This window comes from Pseudophryne corroboree, unplaced genomic scaffold (genome assembly GCF_028390025.1).
Source record: "Pseudophryne corroboree isolate aPseCor3 unplaced genomic scaffold, aPseCor3.hap2 scaffold_505, whole genome shotgun sequence".
In the NCBI taxonomy this organism is placed as follows: domain Eukaryota; kingdom Metazoa; phylum Chordata; class Amphibia; order Anura; family Myobatrachidae; genus Pseudophryne; species Pseudophryne corroboree.
The window spans coordinates 1-25,363 of record NW_026970110.1 but is presented as its reverse complement, the minus strand read 5'-3'; the positions used below and the strand labels follow the sequence as shown (position 1 = coordinate 25,363).

Below are 25,363 nucleotides of genomic sequence, written 5' to 3'. Positions count from 1 at the left end.
TTGCAACGCAGAATGCGAACTACAGGTAGTGCTGCAGGGCCCACACCCTTTTACTTGCCTTACAGAGCAGCTCTGGAGCTGTTACAGTGCCCAGCTACTGCAAGAAATCAGCTTGAATGCTTCAGGGGCTGGGGCATAGCCAACATGAGCCCCACACCGAAGGAGGGTGGAGGTGTTTAATGCGAACTAGGGGTCATCCAAGCGCCACAAAAGGCCGCCATGCCCTGCATGCCCCTTTTCTCTTTTCATATGCAGACGAGGGTTGAAGCCAACTTTGACCCACTGCTTGGATGACATCACCATATGCAAATCCATCTGCTGCAGGCCTTCCCCCAGGAATGCTTGCACTAGTTGTTGCATTTGGTTTGTTGTTTGGGGGTGCTTCAGTATTAGGCAGCCTTCTGCCCTCCCATGTTCATCTGAAAATATGTGTTCTCCCTGCAGTTGTTGTCCCCAGATGAGAGTTCCCTTGTGCTGCCTCAGTTGAATCTTCTTTACTTGACAGAGATGTGCCTGAGCAGCGGCCCTCCCCAGCCCTATCCCAAATCATACTTATTTTGCATAGGAGATACCACGGTCATGAAGATTGTTCTCCCAGGGTGAGGTTCATTCATTGCATTCTGGGTATGCTGACCCCTGTGATTTCCCCAAATGTGGGAAACTTGACTGTATTATTTGTGGTAGTGGGGGACTGTGTTTGTGCTTTCCTCTGGTCAGCTCTGGTAAAAGTCAGATTTCTTTGTCTCAGATCTTCCTCTAGCCTTGTTCTTCTTTCGAGAGTTCCCTTGTGCTGCCTCAGTTGGATCTCCTTCACTTGACAGGGGGGTGCCCGAGCAGCGACCCTCCCCAGCTCTAGCCCAACTCCTACTTACCTGCCAGGTGAGATACTATGATCATGTAGGTGCTTCTCCCAGGGCAAGGCTCACCCATTGCACTCTGGGTGTGCTGCCCCTGTGATTTCCCCAAATGTGGGAAACTTGACTGCATAATTTGTGTTTCCCCTGGTCGGCTCTCGTATAATTCAGATCTCTTTGTCTCAGGTCTCTCTCCAGCCTAGTTTGCTGTCTGTTTCCACTTCTCTTTTCTTGAGCCGCTCCCTTCTATGCCCTTGCACACTATTCTGACCTCTCCTGTCTGCTTACTTTGTGCCTTCCAACGCACAATGCAAACTACAGGTAGTGCTGCAGGGCCCACACCCTTTTACATGCTTTACAGAGCAGCTCTGGAGCTGTTACAGTGCCCAGCTGCTGCAAGAAATCAGCTTGAATGCTTCAGGGGCTGGGGCATAGCCAACATGAGCCCCACACCGAAGGAGGGTGGAGATGTTTAATGCGAATTAGGGGTCATCCAAGCGCCGCAAAAGGCCGCCATGCCCTGCACATCCCTTTTTTCTTTTCATATGCAGACGAGGGTTGAAGCCAACTTTGACCCACTGCTTGGATGACATCACCATATGCAAATCCATCTGCTGCAGGCCTTCCCCAGGAATGCTTGCACTAGTTGTTGCATTTGGTTTGTTGTTTGGGGGTGCTTCAGTATTAGGCAGCCTTCTGCCCTCCCATGTTCATCTGAAAATATGTGTTCTCCCTGCAGTTGTTGTCCCCAGATGAGAGTTCCCTTGTGCTGCCTCAGTTGAATCTTCTTTACTTGACAGAGATGTGCCTGAGCAGCGGCCCTCCCTAGCCCTATCCCAAATCATACTTATTTTGCATAGGAGATACCATGGTCATGAAGATTGTTCTCCCAGGGTGAGGTTCATTCATTGCATTCTGGGTATGCTGACCCCTGTGATTTCCCCAAATGTGGGAAACTTGACTGTATTATTTGTGGTAGTGGGGGACTGTGTTTGTGCTTTCCTCTGGTCAGCTCTGGTAAAAGTCAGATTTCTTTGTCTCAGATCTTCCTCTAGCCTTGTTCTTCTTTCGAGAGTTCCCTTGTGCTGCCTCAGTTGGATCTCCTTCACTTGACAGGGGGGTGCCCGAGCAGCGACCCTCCCCAGCTCTAGCCCAACTCCTACTTACCTGCCAGGTGAGATACTATGATCATGTAGGTGCTTCTCCCAGGGCAAGGCTCACCCATTGCACTCTGGGTGTGCTGCCCCTGTGATTTCCCCAAATGTGGGAAACTTGACTGCATAATTTGTGTTTCCCCTGGTCGGCTCTCGTATAATTCAGATCTCTTTGTCTCAGGTCTCTCTCCAGCCTAGTTTGCTGTCTGTTTCCACTTCTCTTTTCTTGAGCCGCTCCCTTCTATGCCCTTGCACACTATTCTGACCTCTCCTGTCTGCTTACTTTGTGCCTTCCAACGCACAATGCAAACTACAGGTAGTGCTGCAGGGCCCACACCCTTTTACATGCTTTACAGAGCAGCTCTGGAGCTGTTACAGTGCCCAGCTGCTGCAAGAAATCAGCTTGAATGCTTCAGGGGCTGGGGCATAGCCAACATGAGCCCCACACCGAAGGAGGGTGGAGATGTTTAATGCGAATTAGGGGTCATCCAAGCGCCGCAAAAGGCCGCCATGCCCTGCACATCCCTTTTTTCTTTTCATATGCAGACGAGGGTTGAAGCCAACTTTGACCCACTGCTTGGATGACATCACCATATGCAAATCCATCTGCTGCAGGCCTTCCCCAGGAATGCTTGCACTAGTTGTTGCATTTGGTTTGTTGTTTGGGGGTGCTTCAGTATTAGGCAGCCTTCTGCCCTCCCATGTTCATCTGAAAATATGTGTTCTCCCTGCAGTTGTTGTCCCCAGATGAGAGTTCCCTTGTGCTGCCTCAGTTGAATCGCCTTTACTTGACAGAGATGTGCCTGAGCAGCGGCCCTCCCCAGCTCTATCCCAAATCATACTTATTTTGCATAGGAGATACCATGGTCATGAAGATTATTCTTCCAGGGTGAGGTCCATTCATTGCATTCTGGGTATGCTGACCCCTGTGATTTCCCCAAATGTGGGAAACTGGACAGCATTATTTGTGGTAGTGAGGGACTGTGTTTGTGCTTTCCTCTGGTCAGCTCTGGTAAAAGTCAGATTTCTTTGTCTCAGATCTTCCTCTAGCCTTGTTCTTCTTTCGAGAGTTCCCTTGTGCTGCCTCAGTTGGATCTCCTTCACTTGACAGGGGGGTGCCCGAGCAGCGACCCTCCCCAGCTCTAGCCCAGCTCCTACTTACCTGCCAGGTGAGATACTATGATCATGAAGGTGCTTCTCCCAGGCAAGGCTCACCCATTGCACTCTGGGTGTGCTACTCCTGCGGTTTCCCAAATGTTGGACACTTGACTGCATAATTTGTGTTTCACCTGGTCGGCTCTCGTATAATTCAGATCTCTTTGTCTCAGGTCTCTCTCCAGCCTAGTTTGCAGTCTGTTTCCACTTCTCTTTTCTTGAGTTGCTCCCTTCTATGCCCTTGCGCACTATCATGACTTCTCCCGTCTGCTTACTTTGTGCCTTCCAACGCACAATGCAAACTACAGGTAGTGCTGCAGGGCCCACACCCTTTTTCTTGCCTTACAGAGCAGCTCTGGAGCTGTTACAGTGCCCAGCTGCTGCAAGAAATCAGCTTGAATGCTTCAGGGGCTGGGGCATAGCCATCATGAGCCCCACACCGAAGGAGGGTGGAGGTGTTTAATGCGAACTAGGGGTCATCCAAGCACCGCAAAAGGCCGCCATGCCCTGCATGCCAATTTTCTCTTTTCATATGCAGACGAGGGTTGAAGCCAACTTTGACCCACTGCTTGGATGACATCACCATATGCAAATCCATCTGCTGCAGGCCTTCCCCAGGAATGCTTGTACTAGTTGTTGCATTTGGTTTGTTGTTTGGGGGTGCTTCCATATTAGGCAGCGTTCTGCCCTCCCATGTTCATCTGAAAATATGTGTACCTCCTGCAGTTGTTGTCCCCAGATGAGAGTTCCCTTGTGCTGCCTCAGTTGAATCTCCTTTACTTGACAAAGATGTGCCTGAGCAGCGGCCCTCTCCAGCCCTATCCCAAATCATACTTATTTTGCATAGGAGATACCATGGTCATGAAGATTGTTCTCCCAGGGTGAGGTTCATTCATTGCATTCTGGGTATGCTGACCCCTGTTATTTCCCCAAATGTGGTAAACTTGACAGCATTATTTGTGGTAGTGGGGGACTGTGTTTGTGCTTTCCTCTGGTCAGCTCTGGTAAAAGTCTGATTTCTTTGTCTCAGATCTTCCTCTAGCCTTGTTCTTCTTTTGAGAGTTCCCTTGTGCTGCCTCAGTTGGATCTCCTTCACTTGACAGGGGGGTGCCCGAGCAGCGACCCTCCCCAGCTCTAGCCCAATTCCTACTTACCTGCTAGGTGAGATACTATGATCATGAAGGTGCTTCTCCCAGGGCAAGGCTCACCCATTGCACTCTGGGTGTGCTGCTCCTGCGATTTCCCAAAATGTGGGAAACTTGACTGCATAATTTGTGTTTCCCCTGGTCAGCTCTCGTATAATTCAGATCTCTTTGTCTCATGTCTCTCTCCAGCCTAGTTTGCTGTCTGTTTACACTTCTCTTTTCTTGAGCCACTCCCTTCTATGCCCTTGCGCACTATCTTGACTTCTCCCGTCTGCTTACTTTGTGCCTTCCAAAGCACAATGCGAACTACAGGTAGTGCTGCAGGGCCCACACCCTTTTAGTTGCCTTACAGAGCAGCTCTGGAGCTATTACAGTGCCCAGCTGCAAGTAATCAGCTTGAATGCTTCAGGGGCTGGGGCATAGCCAACATGAGCCCCACACCGAAGTAGGGTGGAGGTGTTTAATGCGAACTAGGGGTCATCCAAGCGCCGCAAAAGGCCGCCATGCCCTGCACGCCCCTTTTCTCTTTTCATATGCAGACGAGGGTTGAAGCCAACTTTGACCCACTGCTTGGATGACATCACCATATGCAAATCCATCTGCTGCAGGCCTTCCCCCAGGAATGCTTGTACTAGTTGTTGCATTTGGTTTGTTGTTTGGGGGTGCTTCAGTATTAGGCAGCCTTCTGCCCTCCCATGTTCATCTGAAAATATGTGTTCTCCCTGCAGTTGTTGTCCCCAGATGAGAGTTCCCTTGTGCTGCCTCAGTTGAATCTCCTTTACTTGACAAGGGCGGCATTTTGGATTTTTTCATTGGGTACCCTTACACCTGATGGTCTGAATGAGAGCATCGAACTGAACAACATTGGCAGTCTCTGAAGATTTTATCTATTGATTTACCTAATATATTATTTATTGAATATCCATTTATTGTATGTTTAATAAATAAACAAAATTATTAGAAGTAGCTATTTTGGAAACAGCTTTCCTCTTAGGATGAAACTGTATAATCCTGTTGTGTGTGTTCCTTTAAAGTTCTTTAGTAAAATCCACTAGTAATGATGAACATCAGATTTCTTCCTCCATCCTCTTTTTACACTTTCTCTTGGTTCTATATATATATATTTTTTTTTCTATTTTTATTTTTTTTCCCTCATTCTCCCAAAAGGCCCCCCTCCCTCCCCCCCTCCCTGTTTTAAATTTTAAAATCTTTAAATCTTTAAATCTTCGAATCCTTAAATTGTCTGTTTAATATTTATTTTTTCTTCAATTCTTTTTGTTGTTTAAACAGCAATGTAATTATTCCAGGGGTTAAAATAATGAAATATAGAAATAATATTAACAAAAATTAAAGGTAAAAATGAATTGATCGAATGATCCCATTAAAAGTAAATAAATAATATGGATGTTAAGCTGAGCGGGTTGGATTCGAACATGGGACTAGCTGCATAGAGTGCAGGTGATGTTTCCCCTGCGCCACAAGAACTGCTTTAGTAGTGACATGGATTTATGTTACCCTAAAAGGTTTTATATGAGTAAATGGGGATCCTTAGTGCTGAGTCTCTGAATTATGTATATGTGATTATAGATATGAGGTATTGATTGAAAGATTATAGGTTAATCTGTATATAGATTATATATTTTCTGTTATTTTTTAAACCACCTTGTTGCTTATTTTATTATTATTTTTAATCACCATGTTGCTTATTTTTATATTATGAAATGCCTTTATATGTGCAATTGCAATTAGAAAGTTGTTCCATATGTGAGTCATTACATGTATGCATCCAATTAGTACATGTATGTATCCAATCAACTAATTAGTAATGCTATTGGTCCGGTGCATTTTAAAAAGAGCCTGCTAGGCTGCTGATGTATCCTCTGACGAAACCGCTCTTGGATTACAGCGGAGAAACGCGTAAGAAAGGTGATTACCGGACACTCTGATTGCTGAGATATAAGCCCGTTCATGAACGAGCTACATCACGGCGGACGTCTGATGTAAAGGCAGCGGTGAAGGGGAAAAAGCAATTTGAGACCGAGCAAAAGGAGGTCTCTACCCCACGGCAGGGAGAAATATCCCGACCGCGAGTGCCAATAAGATCCAGCCACGGTTAACGGGGGTCGTAGCATACCGCTGTGTTTCACCAACCATCACAGCGCTCTCCCCCTGTTTTCTTTCATTACTCACGTGAGTTACATATGAACTTTAACTGCAGTAAATAAGAGGCATTGGTTACAACTGTTGCTGTTCATCCACAAGAAGGAATTTAATGTATCAATTACAATTGGAAAGTAACGATTAAATAACAACAGCTGTATCCAGGAGGATTTTTTGGACACTTTAATAAACATTCCGTTTTCATCAAGGGCAATATGAAATAGATCCTGATTACATTTAGATATGGATAGTGGTGCCTATATATGTTGACTCCATTGTATTTTATTGAATGTGGGTTTCTTCTGTCTATATATATTTTTTAAAAATAAAGAGCTTGTATATTTTATTTTTTGCGCTCCCTTGATAACAAGTGTGATTATCTTTAAAATTTGGTTTATTATTGGTAAATGGTAAATTACCTATGGGAGCAGCATTTTATAATATATGGTGAAAATTAATAGATGTATAAAGATTAAATAAGCAACAAATTGGTGAAATAGATAAGTTTTGATAGGAGCGCTGGGTTCTATATATATATATATTGACATTTGGTTATATATATGTATAGACTTTATAAATTCTTGACAGAGATGTGCCTGAGCAGCGGCCCTTCCCAGCCCTATCCCAAATCATACTTATTTTGCATAGGAGATACCATGGTCATGAAGATTGTTCTCCCAGGGTGAGGTTCATTCATTGCATTCTGGGTATGCTGACCCGTGTGATTTCCCCAAATGTGGGAACTCGACTGCATTATTTGTGGTAGTGGGGGACTGTGTTTGTGCTTTCCTCTGGTCAGCTCTGGTAAAAGTCAGATTTATTTGTCTCAGATCTTCCTCTAGCCTTGTTCTTCTTTCGAGAGTTTCCATGTGCTGCCTCAGTTGGATCTCCTTCACTTGACAGGGGGGTGCCCGAGCAGCGACCCTCCCCAGCTCTAGCCCAACTCCTACTTACCTGCCAGGTGAGATACTATGATCATGAAGGTGCTTCTCCCAGGGCAAGGCTCACCCATTGCACTCTGGGTGTGCTGCTCCTGCGGTTTCCCCAAATGTTGGACACTTGACAGCATAATTTGTGTTTCCCCTGGTCGGCTCTCGTATAATTCAGATCTCTTTGTCTCAGGTCTCTCTCCAGCCTAGTTTGCTGTCTGTTTCCACTTCTCTTTTCTTGAGTTGCTCCCTTCTATGCCCTTGCGCACTATCCTGACTTCTCTCGTCTGCTTACTTTGTGCCTTCCAACGCACAATGCAAACTACAGGTAGTGCTGCAGGGCCCACACCCTTTTACTTGCCTTACAGAGCAGCTCTGGAGCTGTTACAGTGCCCAGCTGCTGCAAGAAATCAGCTTGAATGCTTCAGGGGCTGGGGCATAGCCCCACACCGAAGGAGGGTGGAGGTGTTTAATGCGAACTAGGGGTCATCCAAGCGCCGCAAAAGGCCGCCATGCCCTGCACGCCCCTTTTCTCTTTTCATATGCAGACAAGGGTTGAAGCCAACTTTGACCCACTGCTTCGATGACATCACCATATGCAAATCCATCTGCTGCAGGCCTTCCCCCAGGAATGCTTGCACTAGTTGTTGCATTTGGTTTGTTGTTTGGGGGTGCTTCAGTATTAGGCAGCCTTCTGCCCTACCATGTTCATCTGAAAATATGTGTTCTCCCTGCAGTTGTTGTCCCCAGATGAGAGTTCCCTTGTGCTGCCTCAGTTGAATCTCCTTTACTTGACAGAGATGTGCCTGAGCAGCGGCCCTCCCCAGCCCTATCCCAAATCATACTTATTTTGCATAGGAGATACCATGGTCATGAAGATTGTTCTCCCAGGGTGAGGTTCATTCATTGCATTCTGGGTATGCTGACCCCTATGATTTCCCCAAATGTGGGAAACTCGACTGCATTATTTGTGGTAGTGGGGGACTGTGTTTGTTCTTTCCTCTGGTAAAAGTCAGATTTATTTGTCTCAGATCTTCCTCTAGCCTTGTTCTTCTATCGAGAGTTTCCTTGTGCTGCCTCAGTTGGATCTCCTTCACTTGACAGGGGGGTGCCCGAGCAGCGACCCTCCCCAGCTCTATCCCAAATCCTACTTACCTGCGAGGTGAGATACTATGATCATGAAGGTGCTTCTCCCAGGGCAAGTTTCACCCATTGCACTCTGGGTGTGCTGCTCCTGCAATTTCCCCAAATGTGGGAAACTTGACTGCATAATTTGTGTTTCCCCTGGTCAGCTCTCATATAATTCAGATCTCTTTGTCTCAGGTCTCTCTCCAGCCTAGTTTGCTGTCTGTTTCCACTTCTTTTTTCTTGAGCCCCTCCCTTCTATACCCTTGTGCACTATCCTGACTTCTCCTCCCGTCTGCTTACTTAGTGCCTTACAATGAACAATGCAAACTACAGGTAGTGCTGCAGGGCCCACACCCTTTTACTTGCCTTACAGAGCAGCTCTGGAGCTGTTACAGTGCCCAGCTGCTGCAAGAAATCAGCTTGAATGCTTCGGGGCTGGGACATAGCCAACATAAGCCCCACACCGAAGGAGGGTGGAGGTGTTTAATGCGAACTAGGGGTCATCCAAGCGCCGAAAAATGCTGCCATGCCCTGCACGCCCCTTTTCTCTTTTCATATGCAGACGAGGGTTGAAGCCAACTTTGACCCACTGCTTGGATGACATCACCATATGCAAATCCATCTGCTGCAGGCCTTCCCCCAGGAATGCTTGCACTAGTTGTTGCATTTGGTTTGTTGTTTGGGGGTGCTTCAGTATTAGGTAGCCTTCTGCCCTCCCATGTTCATCTGAAAATATGTGTTCTCCCTGCAGTTGTTGTCCCCAGATGAGAGTTCCCTTGTACTGCCTCAGTTGAATCTCCTTTACTTGACAGAGATGTGCCTGAGCAGCGGCCCTCCCCAGCCCTATCCCAAATCATACTTATTTTGCATAGGAGATACCATGGTCATGAAGATTGTTCTCCCAGGGTGAGGTTCATTCATTGCATTCTGGGTATGCTGACCCGTATGATTTCCCCAAATGTGGGAAACTCGACTGCATTATTTGTGGTAGTGGGGGACTGTGTTTGTTCTTTCCTCTGGTCAGCTCTGGTAAAAGTCAGATTTATTTGTCTCAGATCTTCCTCTAGCCTTGTTCTTCTTTCGAGAGATTCCTTGTGCTGCCTCAGTTGGATCTCCTTCACTTGACAGGGGGGTGCCCGAGCAGCGACCCTCCCCAGCTCTAGCCCAACTCCTACTTACCTGCCAGGTGATATACTATGATCATGAAGGTGCTTCTCCCAGGGCAAGGCTCACTCATTGCACTCTGGGTGTGCTGCTCCTGTGATTTTTCCAAATGTGGCAAACTTGACTGCATAATTTGTGTTTCCCCTGGTCGGCTCTCGTATAATTCAGATCTCTTTGTCTCAGGTCTCTCTCCAGCCTAGTTTGCTGTCTGTTTCTACTTCTCTTTTCTAGAGCCGCTCCCTTCTATGCCCTTGCGCACTATCCTGACTTCTCCCGTCTGCTTAATTTGTGCCTTCCAACGCACAATGCGAACTACAGGTAGTGCTGCAGGGCCCACACCCTTTTACTTGCCTTACAGAGCAGCTCTGGAGCTGTTACAGTGCCCAGCTGCTGCAAGAAATCAGCTTGAATGCTTCAGGGGCTGGGGCATAGCCAACATGAGCCCCACACCGAAGGAGGGTGGAGGCGTTTAATGCGAACTAGGGGTCATCCAAGCGCCGCAAAAGGCCGCCATGCCCTGCACGCCCCTTTTCTCTTTTCATATGCAGACGAGGGTTGAAGCCAACTTTGACTCACTGCTTGGATGACATCACCATATGCAAATCCATCTGCTGCAGGCCTTCCCCCAGGAATGCTTGCACTAGATGTTGCATTTGGTTTGTTGTTTGGGGGTGCTTCAGTATTAGGCAGCCTTCTGCCCTCCCATGTTCATCTGAAAATTTGTGTTCTCCCTGGAGTTGTTGTCCCCAAATGAGAGTTCCCTTGTGCTGCCTCAGTTGAATCGCATTTACTTGACAGAGATGTGCCTGAGCAGCGGCCCTCCCCAGCTCTATCCCAAATCATACTTATTTTGCATAGGAGATACCATGGTCATGAAGATTGTTCTCCCAGGGTGAGGTTTATTCATTGCATTCTGGGTATGCTGACCCCTGTGATTTCCCCAAATGTTGGAAACTCGACTGCATTATTTGTGGTAGTGGGGGACTGTGTTTGTGCTTTCCTCTGGTCAGCTCTGGTAAAAGTCAGATTTCTTAGTCTCAGATCTTCCTCTAGCCTTGTTCTTTCGAGAGTTCCCTTGTGCTGCCTCAGTTGGATCTCCTTCACTTGACAGGGGGGTGCCCGAGCAGCGACCCTCCCCAGCTCTAGCCCAACTTTTACTTACCTGCCAGGTGAGATACTATGATCATGAAGTTGCTTCTCCCAGGGCAAGGATCACCCATTGCACTCTGGGTGTGCTGCTCCTGCGATTTCCCCAAATGTGGGAAACTTGACTGCATAATTTGTGTTTCCCCTGGTCAGCTCTCATATAATTCAGATCTCTTTGTCTCAGGTCTCTCTCCAGCCTAGTTTGCTGTCTGTTTCCACTTCTCTTTTCTTGAGCCGCTCCCTTCTATGCCCTTGCGCACTATCCTGACTTCTCCCGTCTGCTTACTTTGTGCCTTCCAACGCACAATGCGAACTACAGGTAGTGCTGCAGGTCCCATACACTTTTATTTGCCTTACAGAGCAGCTCTGGAGCTGTTACAGTGCCCACCTGCTGCAAGAAATCAGCTTGAATGCTTCAGGGGCTGGGGCATAGCCAACATGAGCCCCACACCGAAGGAGGGTGGAGGTGTTTAATGCGAACTAGGGGTCATCCAAGCGCCGCAAAAGGCTGCCATGCCCTGCACGCCCCTTTTCTCTTTTCATATGCAGACGAGGGTTGAAGCCAACTTTGACCCACTGCTTGGATGACATCACCATATGCAAATCCATCTGCTGCAGGCCTTCCCCCAGGAATGCTTGCACTAGTTGTTGCATTTTGTTTGTTGTTTGGGGGTGCTTCAGTATTAGGTAGCCTTCTGCCCTCCCATGTTCATCTGAAAATATGTGTTCTCCCTGCAGTTGTTGTCCCCAGATGAGAGTTCCCTTGTGCTGCCTCAGTTGAATCTCCTTTACTTGACAGAGATGTGCCTGAGCAGCGGCCCTCCCCAGCCCTATCCCAAATCATACTTATTTTGCATATGAGATACCATGGTCATGAAGATTGTTCTCCCAGGGTGAGGTTCATTCATTGCATTCTGGGTATGCTGACCCCTGTGATTTCCACAAATGTGGGAAACTCGACTGCATTATTTGTGGTAGTGGGGGACTGTGTTTGTGCTTTCCTCTGGTCAGCTCTGGTAAAAGTCAGATTTCTTTGTCTCAGATCTTCCTCTAGCCTTGTTCTTCTTTCGAGAGTTTCCTTGTGCTGCCTCAGTTGGATCTCCTTCACTTGACAGGGGGGTGCCCGAGCAGCGACCCTCCCCAGCTCTAGCCCAACTCCTACTTACCTGCCAGGTGAGATACTATGATCATGTAGGTGCTTCTCCCAGGGCAAGGATCACCCATTGCACTCTGGGTGTGCTGATCCTGCGATTTCCCCAAATGTGTGAAGCTTGACTGCGTAATTTGTGTTACCCCTGGTCGGCTCTCATATAATTCAGATCTCTTTGTCTCAGGTCTCTCTCCAGCCTAGTTTGCTGTCTGTTTCCACTTCTTTTTTCTTGAGCCCCTCCCTTCTATGCCCTTGCGCACTATCCTGACTTCTCCCGTCTGCTTACTTTGTGCCTTCCAACGCACAATGCGAACTACAGGTAGTGCTGCAGGGCCCACACCCTTTTACTTGCCTTACAGAGCAGCTCTGGAGCTGTTACAGTGCCCAGCTGCTGCAAGAAATCAGCTTGAATGCTTCAGGGGCTGGGGCATAGCCAACATGAGCCCCACACCGAAGGAGGGTGGAGGTGTTTAATGCGAACTAGGGGTCATCCAAGCGCCGCAAAAGGCCGCCATGCCCTGCACGCCCCTCTTCTCTATTCATATGCAGATGAGGGTTGAAGCCAACTTTGACCCACTGCTTGGATGACATCACCATATGCAAATCCATCTGCTGCTGGCCTTCCCCCAGGAATGCTTGCACTAGTTGTTGCATTTGGTTTGTTGTTTGGGGGTGCTTCAGTATTAGGCAGCCTTCTGATCTCCCATGTTCATCTGAAAATATGTGTTCTCCCTGCAGTTGTTGTCCCCAGATGAGAGTTCCCTTGTGCTGCCTCAGTTGAATCTCCTTTACTTGACAGAGATGTGCCTGAGCAGCGGCCCTCCCCAGCTCTATCCCAAATCATACTTATTTTGCATAGGAGATACCATGGTCATGAAGATTGTTCTCCCAGGGTGAGGTTCATTCATTGCATTCTGGGTATGCTGACCCCTGTGATTTCCCCAAATGTGGGAAACTGGACTGCATTATTTGTGGTAGTGAGGGACTGTGTTTGTGCTTTCCTCTGGTCAGCTCTGGTAAAAGTCAGATTTCTTTGTCTCAGATCTTCCTCTAGCCTTGTTCTTCTTTCGAGAGTTCCCTTGTGCTGCCTCAGTTGGATCTCCTTCACTTGACAGGGGGGTGCCCGAGCAGCGACCCTCCCCAGCTCTAGCCCAACTCCTACTTACCTGCCAGGTGAGATACTATGATCATGAAGTTGCTTCTCCCAGGGCAAGGATCACCCATTGCACTCTGGGTGTGCTGCTCCTGCGATTTCCCCAAATGTGGGAAACTTGACTGCATAATTTGTGTTTCCCCTGGTCAGCTCTCATATAATTCAGATCTCTTTGTCTCAGGTCTCTCTCCAGCCTAGTTTGCTGTCTGTTTCCACTTCTCTTTTCTTGAGCCGCTCCCTTCTATGCCCTTGCGCACTATCCTGACTTCTCCCGTCTGCTTACTTTGTGCCTTCCAACGCACAATGCGAACTACAGGTAGTGCTGCAGGTCCCACACACTTTTATTTGCCTTACAGAGCAGCTCTGGAGCTGTTACAGTGCCCAGCTGCTGCAAGAAATCAGCTTGAATGCTTCAGGGGCTGGGGCATAGCCAACATGAGCCCCACACCGAAGGAGGGTGGAGGTGTTTAATGCGAACTAGGGGTCATCCAAGCGCCGCAAAAGGCTGCCATGCCCTGCACGCCCCTTTTCTCTTTTCATATGCAGACGAGGGTTGAAGCCAACTTTGACCCACTGCTTGGATGACATCACCATATGCAAATCCATCTGCTGCAGGCCTTCCCCCAGGAATGCTTGCACTAGTTGTTGCATTTTGTTTGTTGTTTGGGGGTGCTTCAGTATTAGGTAGCCTTCTGCCCTCCCATGTTCATCTGAAAATATGTGTTCTCCCTGCAGTTGTTGTCCCCAGATGAGAGTTCCCTTGTGCTGCCTCAGTTGAATCTCCTTTACTTGACAGAGATGTGCCTGAGCAGCGGCCCTCCCCAGCCCTATCCCAAATCATACTTATTTTGCATAGGAGATACCATGGTCATGAAGACTGTTCTCCCAGGGTGAGGTTCATTCATTGCATTCTGGGTATGCTGACCCCTGTGATTTCCACAAATGTGGGAAACTCGACTGCATTATTTGTGGTAGTGGGGGACTGTGTTTGTACTTTCCTCTGGTCAGCTCTGGTAAAAGTCAGATTTCTTTGTCTCAGATCTTCCTCTAGCCTTGTTCTTCTTTCGAGAGTTCCCTTGTGCTGCCTCAGTTGGATCTCCTTCACTTGACAGGGGGGTGCCCGAGCAGCGACCCTCCCCAGCTCTAGCCCAACTCCTACTTACCTGCCAGGTGAGATACTATGATCATGAAGCTGCTTCTCCCAGGGCAAGGATCACCCATTGCACTCTGGGTGTGCTGCCCCTGTGATTTCCCCAAATGTGGGAAACTTGACTGCATAATTTGTGTTTCCCCTGTTCGGCTCTCATATAATTCAGATCTCTTTGTCTCGGGTCTCTCTCCAGCCTAGTTTGCTGTCTGTTTCCACTGCTTTTTTCTTGAGCCCCTCCCTTCTATACCGTTGTGCACTATCCTGACTTCTCCTCCCGTCTGCTTACTTTGTGCCTTCCAACGCACAATGCGAACTACAGGTAGTGCTGCAGGGCCCACACCCTTTTACTTGCCTTACAGAGCAGCTCTGGAGCTGTTACAGTGCCCAGCTGCTGCAAGAAATCAGCTTGAATGCTTCAGGGGCTGGGGCATGGCCAACATGAGCCCCACACCGAAGGAGGGTGGGGGTGTTTAATGCGAACTAGGGGTCATCCAATCGCCGCAAAAGGCCGCCATGCCCTGCACGCCCCTTTTCTCTTTTCATATGCAGATGAGGGTTCCAGCCAACTTTGGCCCACTGCTTGGATGACATCACCGTATGCAAATCCGTCTTCTGCAGACCTTCCCCCAGGAATGCTTGTACTAGTTGTTGCATTTGGTTTGTTGTTTGGGGGTGCATCAGTATTAGGCAGCCTTCTGCCCTCCCATGTTCATCTGAAAATATGTGTTCTCCCTGCAGTTGTTGTCCCCAGATGAGAGTTCCCTTGTGCTGCCTCAGTTGAATCTCCTTTACTTGACAGAGATGTGCCTGAGCAGCGGCCCTCCCCAGCCCTATCCCAAATCATACTTATTTTGCATAGGAGATACCATGGTCATGAAGATTGTTCTCCCAGGGTGAGGTTCATTCATTGCATTCTGGGTATGCTGACCCCTGTGATTTCCCCAATTGTAGGAAACTCGACTGCATTATTTGTGGTAGTGGGGGACTGTGTTTGTGCTTTCCTCTGGTCAGCTCTGGTAAAAGTCAGATTTCTTTGTCTCAGATCTTCCTCTAGCCTTGTTCTTCTTTCGAGAGTTCCCTTGTGCTGCCTCAGTTGGATCTCCTTCACTTGACAGAGGGGTGCCCGAGCAGCGACCATCCCCAGCTCTAGCCCAACTCCAACTTACCTGCCAGGTGAGATACTATGATCATGAAGGTGCTTCTCCCAGGGCAAGGCTCACCCATTGCACTCTGGGTGTGCTGCTCCTGCGATTTTCCCAAATGTGGGAAACTTGACTGCATAATTTGTGTTTCCCCTGGTCGGCTCTCATATAATTCAGATCTCTTTGTCTCGGGTCTCTCTCCAGCCTAGTTTGCTGTCTGTTTCCACTTCTCTTTTCTTGAGCCGTTCACTTCTATGCCCTTGCGCACTATCCTGACTTCTCCCATCTGCTTACTTTGTGCCTTCCAACGCACAATGCGAACTACAGGTAGTGCTGCAGGTCACACACCCTTTTATTTGCCTTACAGAGCAGCTCTGGAGCTGTTACAGTGCCCAGCTGCTGCAAGAAATCAGCTTGAATGCTTCAGGGGCTGGGGCATAGCCAACATGAGCCCCACACCGAAGGAGGGTGGAGGCGTTTAATGCGAACTAGGGGTCATCCAAGCGCCGCAAAAGGCCGCCATGCCCTGCACGCCCCTTTTCTCTTTTCATATGCAGACGAGGGTTGAAGCCAACTTTGACTCACTGCTTGGATGACATCACCATATGCAAATCCATCTGCTGCAGGCCTTCCCCCAGGAATGCTTGCACTAGTTGTTGCATTTGGTTTGTTGTTTGGGGGTGCTTCAGTATTACACAGCCTTCTGCCCTCCCATTTTCATCTGAAAATTTGTGTTCTCCCTGGAGTTGTTGTCCCCAGATGAGAGTTCCCTTGTGCTGCCTCAGTTGAATCTCCTTTACTTGACAGAGATGTTTCTGAGCAGCGGCCCTCCCCAGCCCTATCCCAAATCATACTTATTTTGCATAGGAGATACCATGGTCATGAAGATTGTTCTCCCAGGGTGAGGTTCATTCATTGCATTCTGGGTATGCTGACCCCTGTGATTTCCCCAATTGTGGGAAACTCGACTGCATTATTTGTGGTAGTGGGGGACTGTGTTTGTGCTTTCCTCTGGTCAGCTCTGGTAAAAGTCAGATTTCTTTGTCTCAGATCTTCCTCTAGCCTTGTTCTTCTTTCGAGAGTTCCCTTGTGCTGCCTCAGTTGGATCTCCTTCACTTGACAGAGGGGTGCCCGAGCAGCGACCATCCCCAGCTCTAGCCCAACTCCTACTTACCTGCCAGGTGAGATACTATGATCATGAAGGTGCTTCTCCCAGGGCAAGGCTCACCCATTGCACTCTGGGTGTGCTGCTCCTGCGATTTCCCCAAATGTGGGAAACTTGACTGCATAATTTGTGTTTCCCCTGGTCGGCTCTCATATAATTCAGATCTCTTTGTCTCGGGTCTCTCTCCAGCCTAGTTTGCTGTCTGTTTCCACTTCTCTTTTCTTGAGCCGCTCACTTCTATGCCCTTGCGCACTATCCTGACTTCTCCCATCTGCTTACTTTGTGCCTTCCAACGCACAATGCGAACTACAGGTAGTGCTGCAGGTCACACACCCTTTTATTTGCCTTACAGAGCAGCTCTGGAGCTGTTACAGTGCCCAGCTGCTGCAAGAAATCAGCTTGAATGCTTCAGGGGCTGGGGCATGGCCAACATGAGCCCCACACCGAAGGAGGGTGGAGATGTTTAATGCGAACTAGGGGTCATCCAAGTGCTGCAAAAGGCTGCCATGCCCTGCACTCCCTTTTCTCTTTTCATATGCAGACGAGGGTTGAAGCCAACTTTGACCCACTGCTTGGATGACATCACCATATGCAAATCCATCTGCTGCAGGCTTCCCCCAGGAATGCTTGCACTAGTTGTTGCATTTGGTTTGTTGTTTGGGGGTGCTTCAGTATTAGGCAGCCTTCTGCCCTCCCATGTTCATCTGAAAATATGTGTTCTCCCTGCAGTTGTTGTCCCCAGATGAGAGTTCCCTTGTGCTGCCTCAGTTGAATCTCCTTTACTTGACAGAGATGTGCCTGAGCAGCGGCCCTCCCCAGCCCTATCCCAAATCATACTTATTTTGCATAGGAGATACCATGGTCATGAAGACTGTTCTCCCAGGGTGAGGTTCATTCATTGCATTCTGGGTATGCTGACCCCTGTGATTTCCCCAAATGTGGGAAACTCGACTGCATTTTTTGTGGTAGTGGGGGACTGTGTTTGTTCTTTCCTCTGGTCAGCTCTGGTAAAAGTCAAATTTATTTGTCTCAGATCTTCCTCTAGCCTTGTTCTTCTTTCGAGAGATTCCTTGTGCTGCCTCAGTTGGATCTCCTTCACTTGACAGGGGGGTGCCCGAGCAGCGACCCTCCCCAGCTCTAGCCCAACTCCTACTTACCTGCCAGGTGAGATACTATGATCATGAAGTTGCTTCTCCCAGGGCAAGGCTCACCCATTGCACTCTGGGTCTGCTGCTCCTGAGATTTTTCCAAATGTGGGAAACTTGACTGCATAATTTGTGTTTCCCCTGGTCGGCTCTCGTATAATTCAGATCTCTTTGTCTCAGGTCTCTCTCCAGCCTAGTTTGCTGTCTGTTTCCACTTCTCTTTTCTTGAGCCTTTCCCTTCTATGCCCTTGCGCACTATCCTGACTTCTCCCGTCTGCTTAATTTGTGCCTTCCAACGCACAATGCGAACTACAGGTAGTGCTGCAGGGCCCACACCCTTTTACTTGCCTTACAGAGCAGCTCTGGAGCTGTTACAGTGCCCAGCTGCTGCAAGAAATCAGCTTGAATGCTTCAGGGGCTGGGGCATAGCCAACATGAGCCCCACACCGAAGGAGGGTGGAGGCGTTTAATGCGAACTAGGGGTCATCCAAGCGCCGCAAAAGGCCGCCATGCCCTGCACGCCCCTTTTCTCTTTTCATATGCAGACGAGGGTTGAAGCCAACTTTGACTCACTGCTTGGATGACATCACCATATGCAAATCCATCTGCTGCAGGCCTTCCCCCAGGAATGCTTGCACTAGTTGTTGCATTTGGTTTGTTGTTTGGGGGTGCTTCAGTATTAGGCAGCCTTCTGCCCTCCCATTTTCATCTTAAAATTTGTGTTCTCCCTGGAGTTGTTGTCCCCAGATGAGAGTTCCCTTGTGCTGCCTCAGTTGAATCTCCTTTACTTGACAGAGATGTTTCTGAGCAGCGGCCCTCCCCAGCCCTATCCCAAATCATACTTATTTTACATAGAAGATACCATGGTCATGAAGATTGTTCTCCCAGGGTGAGGTTCATTCATTGCATTCTGGGTATGCTGACCCGTATGATTTCCCCAAATGTGGGAAACTCGACTGCATTATTTGTGGTAGTGGGGGACTGTGTTTGTTCTTTCCTCTGGTCAGCTCTGGTAAAAGTCAGATTTATTTGTCTCAGATCTTCCTCTAGCCTTGTTCTTCTTTCGAGAGATTCCTTGTGCTGCCTCAGTTGGATCTCCTTCACTTGACAGGGGGGTGCCCGAGCAGCGACCCTCCCCAGCTCTAGCCCATCTCCTACTTACCTGCCAGTTGAGATACTATGATCAGGAAGGTGCTTCTCCCAGGGCAAGGCTCACTCATTGCACTCTGGGTGTGCTGCTCCTGTGATTTCCCCAAATGTGGGAAACTTGACTGCATAATTTGTGTTTCCCCTGGTCGGCTCTCGTATAATTCAGATCTCTTTGTCTCAGGTCTCTCTCCAGCCTAGTTTGCTGTCTGTTTCCACTTCTTTTTTCTTGAGCCCCTCCCTTCTATACCCTTGTGCACTATCCTGACTTCTCCTCCCGTCTGCTTACTTTGTGCCTTCCAACGCACAATGCGAACTACAGGTAGTGCTGCAGGTCCCACACCCTTTTATTTGCCTTACAGAGCAGCTCTGGAGCTGTTACAGTGCCCAGCTGCTGCAAGAAATCAGCTTGAATGCTTCGGGGCTGGGGCATAGCCAACATGAGCCCCACACCGAAGGAGGGTGGAGGTGTTTAATGCGAACTAGGGGTCATCCAAGCGCCGAAAAAGGCTGCCATGCCCTGCACGCCCCTTTTCTCTTTTCATATGCAGACGAGGGTTGAAGCCAACTTTGACCCACTGCTTGGATCACATCACCATATGCAAATCCATCTGCTACAGGCCTTCCCCCAGGAATGCTTGCACTAGTTGTTGCATTTGGTTTGTTGTTTGGGGGTGCTTCAGTATTAGGTAGCCTTCTGCCCTCCCATGTTCATCTGAAAATATGTGTTCTCCCTGCAGTTGTTGTCCCCAGATGAGAGTTCCCTTGTGCTGCCTCAGTTGAATCTCCTTTACTTGACAGAGATGTGCCTGAGCAGCGGCCCTCCCCAGCCCTATCCCAAATCATACTTATTTTGCATAGGAGATACCATGGTCATGAAGATTGTTCTCCCAGGGTGAGTTTCATTCATTGCATTCTGGGTATGCTGACCCGTATGATTTCCCCAAATGTGGGAAACTCGACTGCATTATTTGTGGTAGTGGGGGACTGTGTTTGTTCTTTCCTCTGGTCAGCTCTGGTAAAAGTCAGATTTATTTGTCTCAGATCTTCCTCTAGCCTTGTTCTTCTTTCGAGAGATTCCTTGTGCTGCCTCAGTTGGATCTCCTTCACTTGACAGGGGGGTGCCCGAGCAGCGACCCTCCCCAGCTCTAGCCCATCTCCTACTTACCTGCCAGGTGATATACTATGATCATGAAGGTGCTTCTCCCAGGGCAAGGCTCACCAATTGCACTCTGGGTGTGCTGCTCCTGTGATTTCTCCAAATGTGGGAAACTTGACTGCATAATTTGTGTTTCCCCTGGTTGGCTCTCGTATAATTCAGATCTCTTTGTCTCAGGTCTCTCTCCAGCCTAGTTTGCTGTCTGTTTCCACTTCTCTTTTCTTGAGCCGCTCCCTTCTATGCCCTTGCGCACTATCCTGACTTCTCCCGTCTGCTTACTTTGTGCCTTCCAATGCACAATGCGAACTACAGGTAGTGCTGCAGGTCCCACACCCTTTTATTTGCCTTACAGAGCAGCTCTGGAGCTGTTACAGTGCCCAGCTGCTGCAAGAACTCAGCTTGAATGCTTCGGGGCTGGGGCATAGCCAACATGAGCCCCACACCGAAGGAGGGTGGAGGTGTTTAATGCGAACTAGGGGTCATCCAAGCGCCGAAAAAGGCTGCCATGCCCTGCACGCCCCTTTTCTCTTTTCATATGCAGACGAGGGTTGAAGCCAACTTTGACCCACTGCTTGGATGACATCACCATATGCAAATCCATCTGCTGCAGGCCTTCCCCCAGGAATGCTTGCACTAGTTGTTGCATTTGGTTTGTTGTTTGGGGGTGCTTCAGTATTAGGTAGCCTTCTGCCCTCCCATGTTCATCTGAAAATATGTGTTCTCCCTGCAGTTGTTGTCCCCAGATGAGAGTTCCCTTGTGCTGCCTCAGTTGAATCTCCTTTACTTGACAGAGATGTGCCTGAGCAGCGGCCCTCCCCAGCCCTATCCCAAATCATACTTATTTTGCATAGGAGATACCATGGTCATGAAGATTGTTCTCCCAGGGTGAGGTTCATTCATTGCATTCTGGGTATGCTGACCCGTATGATTTCCTCAAATGTGGGAAACTCGACTGCATTATTTGTGGTAGTGGGGGACTGTGTTTGTTCTTTCCTCTGGTCAGCTCTGGTAAAAGTCAGATTTATTTGTCTCAGATCTTCCTCTAGCCTTGTTCTTCTTTCGAGAGATTCCTTGTGCTGCCTCAGTTGGATCTCCTTCACTTGACAGGGGGGTGCCCGAGCAGCGACTCTCCCCAGCCCTATCCCAAATCATACTTATTTTGCATAGGAGATACCATGGTCATGAAGATTGTTCTCCCAGGGTGAGGTTCATTCATTGCATTCTGAGTATGCTGACCCGTATGATTTCCCCAAATGTGGGAAACTCGACTGCATTATTTGTGGTAGTGGGGGACTGTGTTTGTTCTTTCCTCTGGTCAGCTCTGGTAAAAGTCAGATTTCTTTGTCTCAGATTTTCCTCTAGCCTTGTTCTTCTTTCGAGAGTTCCCTTGTGCTGCCTCAGTTGGATCTCCTTCACTTGACAGGGGGGTGCCCGAGCAGCGACCCTCCCCAGCTCTAGCCCAACTCCTACTTACCTGCCAGGTGATATACTATGATCATGAAGGTGCTTCTCCCAGGGCAAGGCTCACCCATTGCACTCTGGGTGTGCTGCTCCTGTGATTTCTCCAAATGTGGGAAACTTGACTGCATAATTTGTGTTTCCCCTGGTCGGCTCTCGTATAATTCAGATCTCTTTGTCTCAGGTCTCTCTCCAGTCTAGTTTGCTGTCTGTTTCCACTTCTCTTTTCTTGAGCCGCTCCCTTCTATGCCCTTGCGCACTATCCTGACTTCTCCCGTCTGCTTGATTTGTGCCTTCCAACGCACAATGCGAACTACAGGTAGTGTTGCAGGGCCCACGCCCTTTTACTTGCCTTACAGAGCAGCTCTGGAGCTGTTACAGTGCCCAGCTGCTGCAAGAAATCAGCTTGAATGCTTCAGGGGCTGGGGCATAGCCAACATGAGCCCCACACCGAAGGAGGGTGGAGGTGTTTAATGCGAACTAGGGGTCATCCAAGCGCCGAAAAAGGCTGCCATGCCCTGCACGCCCCTTTTCTCTTTTCATATGTAGACGAGGGTTGAAGCCAACTTTGACCCACTGCTTGGATGACATCACCATATGCAAATCCATCTGCTGCAGGCCTTCCCCCAGGAATGCTTGCAATAGTTGTTGCATTTGGTTTGTTGTTTGGGGGTGCTTCAGTATTAGGTAGCCTTCTGCCCTCCCATGTTCATCTGAAAATATGTGTTCTCCCTGCAGTTGTTGTCCCCAGATGAGAGTTCCCTTGTGCTGCCTCAGTTGAATCTCCTTTACTTGACAGAGATGTGCCTGAGCAGCGGCACTCCACAGCCCTATCCCAAATCATACTTATTTTGCATAGGAGATACCATGGTCATGAAAATTGTTCTCCCAGGTTGAGGTTCATTCATTGCATTCTGGGTATGCTGACCCCTGTGATTTCCCCAAATGTGGGAAACTCGACTGCATTATTTGTGGTAGTGGGGGACTGTGTTTGTTCTTTCCTCTGGTCAGCTCTGGTAAAAGTCAGATTTTTTTGTCTCAGATCTTCCTCTAGCCTTGTTCTTCTTTCGAGAGTTCCCTTGTGCTGCCTCAGTTGGATCTCCTTCACTTGACAGGGGGGTGCCCGAGCAGCGACCCTCCCCAGCTCTAGCCCAACTCCTACTTACCTGCAAGGTGAGATACTATGATCAGGAAGGTGCTTCTCCCAGGGCAAGGCTCACCCAATGCACTCTGGGTGTGTTGCTCCTGCGATTTCCCCAAATGTGGGAAACTTGACTGCATAATTTGTGTTTTCCCTGGTCGGCTCTCGTATAATTCAGATCTCTTTGTCTCAGGTCTCTCTCCAGCCTACTTTGCTGTCTGTTTCCACTTCTCTTTTCTTGAGCCGCTCCCTTCTATGCCCTTGCGCACTATCCTGACTTCTCCCGTCTGCTTACTTTGTGCCTTCCAATGCACAATGCGAACTACAGGTAGTGCTGCAGGTCCCACACCCTTTTATTTGCCTTACAGAGCAGCTCTGGAGCTGTTACAGTGCCCAGCTGCTGCAAGAACTCAGCTTGAATGCTTCGGGGCTGGGGCATAGCCAACATGAGCCCCACACCGAAGGAGGGTGGAGGTGTTTAATGCGAACTAGGGGTCATCCAAGCGCCGAAAAAGGCTGCCATGCCCTGCACGCCCCTTTTCTCTTTTCATATGCAGACGAGGGTTGAAGCCAACTTTGACCCACTGCTTGGATGACATCACCATATGCAAATCCATCTGCTGCAGGCCTTCCCCCCGGAATGCTTGCACTAGTTGTTGCATTTGGTTTGTTGTTTGGGGGTGCTTCAGTATTAGGTAGCCTTCTGCCCTCCCATGTTCATCTGAAAATATGTGTTCTCCCTGCAGTTGTTGTCCCCAGATGAGAGTTCCCTTGTGCTGCCTCAGTTGAATCTCCTTTACTTGACAGAGATGTGCCTGAGCAGCGGCCCTCCCCAGCCCTATCCCAAATCATACTTATTTTGCATAGGAGATACCATGGTCATGAAGATTGTTCTCCCAGGGTGAGGTTCATTCATTGCATTCTGGGTATGCTGACCCGTATGATTTCCTCAAATGTGGGAAACTCGACTGCATTATTTGTGGTAGTGGGGGACTGTGTTTGTTCTTTCCTCTGGTCAGCTCTGGTAAAAGTCAGATTTATTTGTCTCAGATCTTCCTCTAGCCTTGTTCTTCTTTCGAGAGATTCCTTGTGCTGCCTCAGTTGGATCTCCTTCACTTGACAGGGGGGTGCCCGAGCAGCGACTCTCCCCAGCCCTATCCCAAATCATACTTATTTTGCATAGGAGATACCATGGTCATGAAGATTGTTCTCCCAGGGTGAGGTTCATTCATTGCATTCTGAGTATGCTGACCCGTATGATTTCCCCAAATGTGGGAAACTCGACTGCATTATTTGTGGTAGTGGGGGACTGTGTTTGTTCTTTCCTCTGGTCAGCTCTGGTAAAAGTCAGATTTCTTTGTCTCAGATTTTCCTCTAGCCTTGTTCTTCTTTCGAGAGTTCCCTTGTGCTGCCTCAGTTGGATCTCCTTCACTTGACAGGGGGGTGCCCGAGCAGCGACCCTCCCCAGCTCTAGCCCAACTCCTACTTACCTGCCAGGTGAGATACTATGATCATGAAGGTGCTTCTCCCAGGGCAAGGCTCACCCATTGCACTCTGGGTGTGCTGCTCCTGTGATTTCTCCAAATGTGGGAAACTTGACTGCATAATTTGTGTTTCCCCTGGTCGGCTCTCGTATAATTCAGATCTCTTTGTCTCAGGTCTCTCTCCAGCCTAGTTTGCTGTCTGTTTCCACTTCTCTTTTCTTGAGCAGCTCCCTTCTATGCCCTTGCGCACTATCCTGACTTCTCCCGTCTGCTTAATTTGTGCCTTCCAACGCACAATGCAAACTACAGGTAGTGTTGCAGGGCCCACGCCCTTTTACTTGCCTTACAGAGCAGCTCTGGAGCTGTTACAGTGCCCAGCTGCTGCAAGAAATCAGCTTGAATGCTTCAGGGGCTGGGGCATAGCCAACATGAGCCCCACACCGAAGGAGGGTGGAGGTGTTTAATGCGAACTAGGGGTCATCCAAGTGCCGAAAAAGGCTGCCATGCCCTGCACGCCCCTTTTCTCTTTTCATATGCAGACGAGGGTTGAAGCCAACTTTGACCCACTGCTTGGATGACATCACCATATGCAAATCCATCTGCTGCAGGCCTTCCCCCAGGAATGCTTGCAATAGTTGTTGCATTTGGTTTGTTGTTTGGGGGTGCTTCAGTATTAGGTAGCCTTCTGCCCTCCCATGTTCATCTGAAAATATGTGTTCTCCCTGCAGTTGTTGTCCCCAGATGAGAGTTCCCTTGTGCTGCCTCAGTTGAATCTCCTTTACTTGACAGAGATGTGCCTGAGCAGCGGCACTCCACAGCCCTATCCCAAATCATACTTATTTTGCATAGGAGATACAATGGTCATAAAAATTGTTCCCCCAGGGTGAGGTTCATTCATTGCATTCTGGGTATGCTGACCCCTGTGATTTCCCCAAATGTGGGAAACTTGACTGCATTATTTGTGGTAGTGGGGGACTGTGTTTGTTCTTTCCTCTGGTCAGCTCTGGTAAAAGTCAGATTTTTTTGTCTCAGATCTTCCTCTAGCCTTGTTCTTCTTTCGAGAGTTCCCTTGTGCTGCCTCAGTTGGATCTCCTTCACTTGACAGGGGGGTGCCCGAGCAGCGACCCTCCCCAGCTCTAGCCCAACTCCTACTTACCTGCCAGGTGAGATACTATGATCAGAAAGGTGCTTCTCCCAGGGCAAGGCTCACCCATTGCACTCTGGGTGTGCTGCTC

General features: G+C 48.7%; 35 non-coding genes and 6 pseudogenes across 35 annotated transcripts; all 41 read left to right on the top strand.

Annotated features, from left to right (window-relative positions):
* The first annotated feature begins 548 nt into the window (after window positions 1-548).
* LOC135030694 (U1 spliceosomal RNA) lies at window positions 549-712 on the top strand. Its single transcript, XR_010226638.1, has one exon. It is a non-coding gene; the product is annotated as a U1 spliceosomal RNA (small nuclear RNA).
* Window positions 713-864: 152 nt separating this feature from the next.
* LOC135030775 (U1 spliceosomal RNA) lies at window positions 865-1,027 on the top strand. The gene has a single exon (XR_010226714.1). It is a non-coding gene; the product is annotated as a U1 spliceosomal RNA (small nuclear RNA).
* A 670-nt stretch (window positions 1,028-1,697) lies between these two features.
* Window positions 1,698-1,861, top strand: LOC135030683 (U1 spliceosomal RNA). The gene has a single exon (XR_010226627.1). It is a non-coding gene; the product is annotated as a U1 spliceosomal RNA (small nuclear RNA).
* Window positions 1,862-2,013: 152 nt separating this feature from the next.
* On the top strand, window positions 2,014-2,176 carry LOC135030774 (U1 spliceosomal RNA). Its single transcript, XR_010226713.1, has one exon. It is a non-coding gene; the product is annotated as a U1 spliceosomal RNA (small nuclear RNA).
* Window positions 2,177-2,846: 670 nt separating this feature from the next.
* On the top strand, window positions 2,847-3,010 carry LOC135030743 (U1 spliceosomal RNA). The gene has a single exon (XR_010226685.1). It is a non-coding gene; the product is annotated as a U1 spliceosomal RNA (small nuclear RNA).
* A 152-nt stretch (window positions 3,011-3,162) lies between these two features.
* On the top strand, window positions 3,163-3,323 carry LOC135030828 (U1 spliceosomal RNA). Its single transcript, XR_010226761.1, has one exon. It is a non-coding gene; the product is annotated as a U1 spliceosomal RNA (small nuclear RNA).
* A 670-nt stretch (window positions 3,324-3,993) lies between these two features.
* On the top strand, window positions 3,994-4,157 carry LOC135030717 (U1 spliceosomal RNA). Its single transcript, XR_010226660.1, has one exon. It is a non-coding gene; the product is annotated as a U1 spliceosomal RNA (small nuclear RNA).
* A 152-nt stretch (window positions 4,158-4,309) lies between these two features.
* LOC135030776 (U1 spliceosomal RNA) lies at window positions 4,310-4,472 on the top strand. The gene has a single exon (XR_010226715.1). It is a non-coding gene; the product is annotated as a U1 spliceosomal RNA (small nuclear RNA).
* A 2,627-nt stretch (window positions 4,473-7,099) lies between these two features.
* On the top strand, window positions 7,100-7,262 carry LOC135030713 (U1 spliceosomal RNA). The gene has a single exon (XR_010226656.1). It is a non-coding gene; the product is annotated as a U1 spliceosomal RNA (small nuclear RNA).
* A 152-nt stretch (window positions 7,263-7,414) lies between these two features.
* On the top strand, window positions 7,415-7,577 carry LOC135030839 (U1 spliceosomal RNA). Its single transcript, XR_010226770.1, has one exon. It is a non-coding gene; the product is annotated as a U1 spliceosomal RNA (small nuclear RNA).
* Window positions 7,578-8,238: 661 nt separating this feature from the next.
* On the top strand, window positions 8,239-8,402 carry LOC135030874 (U1 spliceosomal RNA). The gene has a single exon (XR_010226803.1). It is a non-coding gene; the product is annotated as a U1 spliceosomal RNA (small nuclear RNA).
* Window positions 8,403-8,544: 142 nt separating this feature from the next.
* On the top strand, window positions 8,545-8,686 carry LOC135030830 (U1 spliceosomal RNA; annotated as a pseudogene).
* Window positions 8,687-9,380: 694 nt separating this feature from the next.
* On the top strand, window positions 9,381-9,544 carry LOC135030723 (U1 spliceosomal RNA). Its single transcript, XR_010226666.1, has one exon. It is a non-coding gene; the product is annotated as a U1 spliceosomal RNA (small nuclear RNA).
* A 152-nt stretch (window positions 9,545-9,696) lies between these two features.
* Window positions 9,697-9,859, top strand: LOC135030831 (U1 spliceosomal RNA). Its single transcript, XR_010226763.1, has one exon. It is a non-coding gene; the product is annotated as a U1 spliceosomal RNA (small nuclear RNA).
* A 671-nt stretch (window positions 9,860-10,530) lies between these two features.
* Window positions 10,531-10,694, top strand: LOC135030864 (U1 spliceosomal RNA). Its single transcript, XR_010226793.1, has one exon. It is a non-coding gene; the product is annotated as a U1 spliceosomal RNA (small nuclear RNA).
* A 149-nt stretch (window positions 10,695-10,843) lies between these two features.
* LOC135030791 (U1 spliceosomal RNA) lies at window positions 10,844-10,985 on the top strand (annotated as a pseudogene).
* Window positions 10,986-11,677: 692 nt separating this feature from the next.
* Window positions 11,678-11,841, top strand: LOC135030730 (U1 spliceosomal RNA). The gene has a single exon (XR_010226672.1). It is a non-coding gene; the product is annotated as a U1 spliceosomal RNA (small nuclear RNA).
* Window positions 11,842-11,993: 152 nt separating this feature from the next.
* On the top strand, window positions 11,994-12,156 carry LOC135030847 (U1 spliceosomal RNA). Its single transcript, XR_010226777.1, has one exon. It is a non-coding gene; the product is annotated as a U1 spliceosomal RNA (small nuclear RNA).
* Window positions 12,157-12,827: 671 nt separating this feature from the next.
* LOC135030700 (U1 spliceosomal RNA) lies at window positions 12,828-12,991 on the top strand. The gene has a single exon (XR_010226644.1). It is a non-coding gene; the product is annotated as a U1 spliceosomal RNA (small nuclear RNA).
* Window positions 12,992-13,143: 152 nt separating this feature from the next.
* On the top strand, window positions 13,144-13,285 carry LOC135030805 (U1 spliceosomal RNA; annotated as a pseudogene).
* Window positions 13,286-13,977: 692 nt separating this feature from the next.
* LOC135030695 (U1 spliceosomal RNA) lies at window positions 13,978-14,141 on the top strand. The gene has a single exon (XR_010226639.1). It is a non-coding gene; the product is annotated as a U1 spliceosomal RNA (small nuclear RNA).
* Window positions 14,142-14,293: 152 nt separating this feature from the next.
* LOC135030827 (U1 spliceosomal RNA) lies at window positions 14,294-14,429 on the top strand (annotated as a pseudogene).
* A 701-nt stretch (window positions 14,430-15,130) lies between these two features.
* Window positions 15,131-15,294, top strand: LOC135030689 (U1 spliceosomal RNA). The gene has a single exon (XR_010226633.1). It is a non-coding gene; the product is annotated as a U1 spliceosomal RNA (small nuclear RNA).
* A 152-nt stretch (window positions 15,295-15,446) lies between these two features.
* Window positions 15,447-15,588, top strand: LOC135030770 (U1 spliceosomal RNA; annotated as a pseudogene).
* Window positions 15,589-16,280: 692 nt separating this feature from the next.
* On the top strand, window positions 16,281-16,444 carry LOC135030865 (U1 spliceosomal RNA). The gene has a single exon (XR_010226794.1). It is a non-coding gene; the product is annotated as a U1 spliceosomal RNA (small nuclear RNA).
* Window positions 16,445-16,596: 152 nt separating this feature from the next.
* LOC135030762 (U1 spliceosomal RNA) lies at window positions 16,597-16,738 on the top strand (annotated as a pseudogene).
* A 690-nt stretch (window positions 16,739-17,428) lies between these two features.
* Window positions 17,429-17,592, top strand: LOC135030699 (U1 spliceosomal RNA). The gene has a single exon (XR_010226643.1). It is a non-coding gene; the product is annotated as a U1 spliceosomal RNA (small nuclear RNA).
* A 152-nt stretch (window positions 17,593-17,744) lies between these two features.
* Window positions 17,745-17,907, top strand: LOC135030850 (U1 spliceosomal RNA). The gene has a single exon (XR_010226779.1). It is a non-coding gene; the product is annotated as a U1 spliceosomal RNA (small nuclear RNA).
* A 671-nt stretch (window positions 17,908-18,578) lies between these two features.
* LOC135030745 (U1 spliceosomal RNA) lies at window positions 18,579-18,742 on the top strand. The gene has a single exon (XR_010226686.1). It is a non-coding gene; the product is annotated as a U1 spliceosomal RNA (small nuclear RNA).
* Window positions 18,743-18,894: 152 nt separating this feature from the next.
* LOC135030812 (U1 spliceosomal RNA) lies at window positions 18,895-19,057 on the top strand. The gene has a single exon (XR_010226747.1). It is a non-coding gene; the product is annotated as a U1 spliceosomal RNA (small nuclear RNA).
* Window positions 19,058-19,730: 673 nt separating this feature from the next.
* LOC135030738 (U1 spliceosomal RNA) lies at window positions 19,731-19,894 on the top strand. Its single transcript, XR_010226680.1, has one exon. It is a non-coding gene; the product is annotated as a U1 spliceosomal RNA (small nuclear RNA).
* A 152-nt stretch (window positions 19,895-20,046) lies between these two features.
* LOC135030848 (U1 spliceosomal RNA) lies at window positions 20,047-20,209 on the top strand. The gene has a single exon (XR_010226778.1). It is a non-coding gene; the product is annotated as a U1 spliceosomal RNA (small nuclear RNA).
* Window positions 20,210-20,879: 670 nt separating this feature from the next.
* On the top strand, window positions 20,880-21,043 carry LOC135030737 (U1 spliceosomal RNA). The gene has a single exon (XR_010226679.1). It is a non-coding gene; the product is annotated as a U1 spliceosomal RNA (small nuclear RNA).
* Window positions 21,044-21,195: 152 nt separating this feature from the next.
* LOC135030702 (U1 spliceosomal RNA) lies at window positions 21,196-21,359 on the top strand. Its single transcript, XR_010226646.1, has one exon. It is a non-coding gene; the product is annotated as a U1 spliceosomal RNA (small nuclear RNA).
* Window positions 21,360-21,511: 152 nt separating this feature from the next.
* Window positions 21,512-21,674, top strand: LOC135030815 (U1 spliceosomal RNA). Its single transcript, XR_010226750.1, has one exon. It is a non-coding gene; the product is annotated as a U1 spliceosomal RNA (small nuclear RNA).
* A 671-nt stretch (window positions 21,675-22,345) lies between these two features.
* On the top strand, window positions 22,346-22,509 carry LOC135030716 (U1 spliceosomal RNA). The gene has a single exon (XR_010226659.1). It is a non-coding gene; the product is annotated as a U1 spliceosomal RNA (small nuclear RNA).
* Window positions 22,510-22,661: 152 nt separating this feature from the next.
* LOC135030826 (U1 spliceosomal RNA) lies at window positions 22,662-22,824 on the top strand. The gene has a single exon (XR_010226760.1). It is a non-coding gene; the product is annotated as a U1 spliceosomal RNA (small nuclear RNA).
* Window positions 22,825-23,494: 670 nt separating this feature from the next.
* On the top strand, window positions 23,495-23,658 carry LOC135030736 (U1 spliceosomal RNA). The gene has a single exon (XR_010226678.1). It is a non-coding gene; the product is annotated as a U1 spliceosomal RNA (small nuclear RNA).
* Window positions 23,659-23,810: 152 nt separating this feature from the next.
* Window positions 23,811-23,974, top strand: LOC135030701 (U1 spliceosomal RNA). Its single transcript, XR_010226645.1, has one exon. It is a non-coding gene; the product is annotated as a U1 spliceosomal RNA (small nuclear RNA).
* A 152-nt stretch (window positions 23,975-24,126) lies between these two features.
* On the top strand, window positions 24,127-24,289 carry LOC135030781 (U1 spliceosomal RNA). Its single transcript, XR_010226720.1, has one exon. It is a non-coding gene; the product is annotated as a U1 spliceosomal RNA (small nuclear RNA).
* Window positions 24,290-24,960: 671 nt separating this feature from the next.
* On the top strand, window positions 24,961-25,124 carry LOC135030692 (U1 spliceosomal RNA). Its single transcript, XR_010226636.1, has one exon. It is a non-coding gene; the product is annotated as a U1 spliceosomal RNA (small nuclear RNA).
* Window positions 25,125-25,363: the final 239 nt, after the last annotated feature.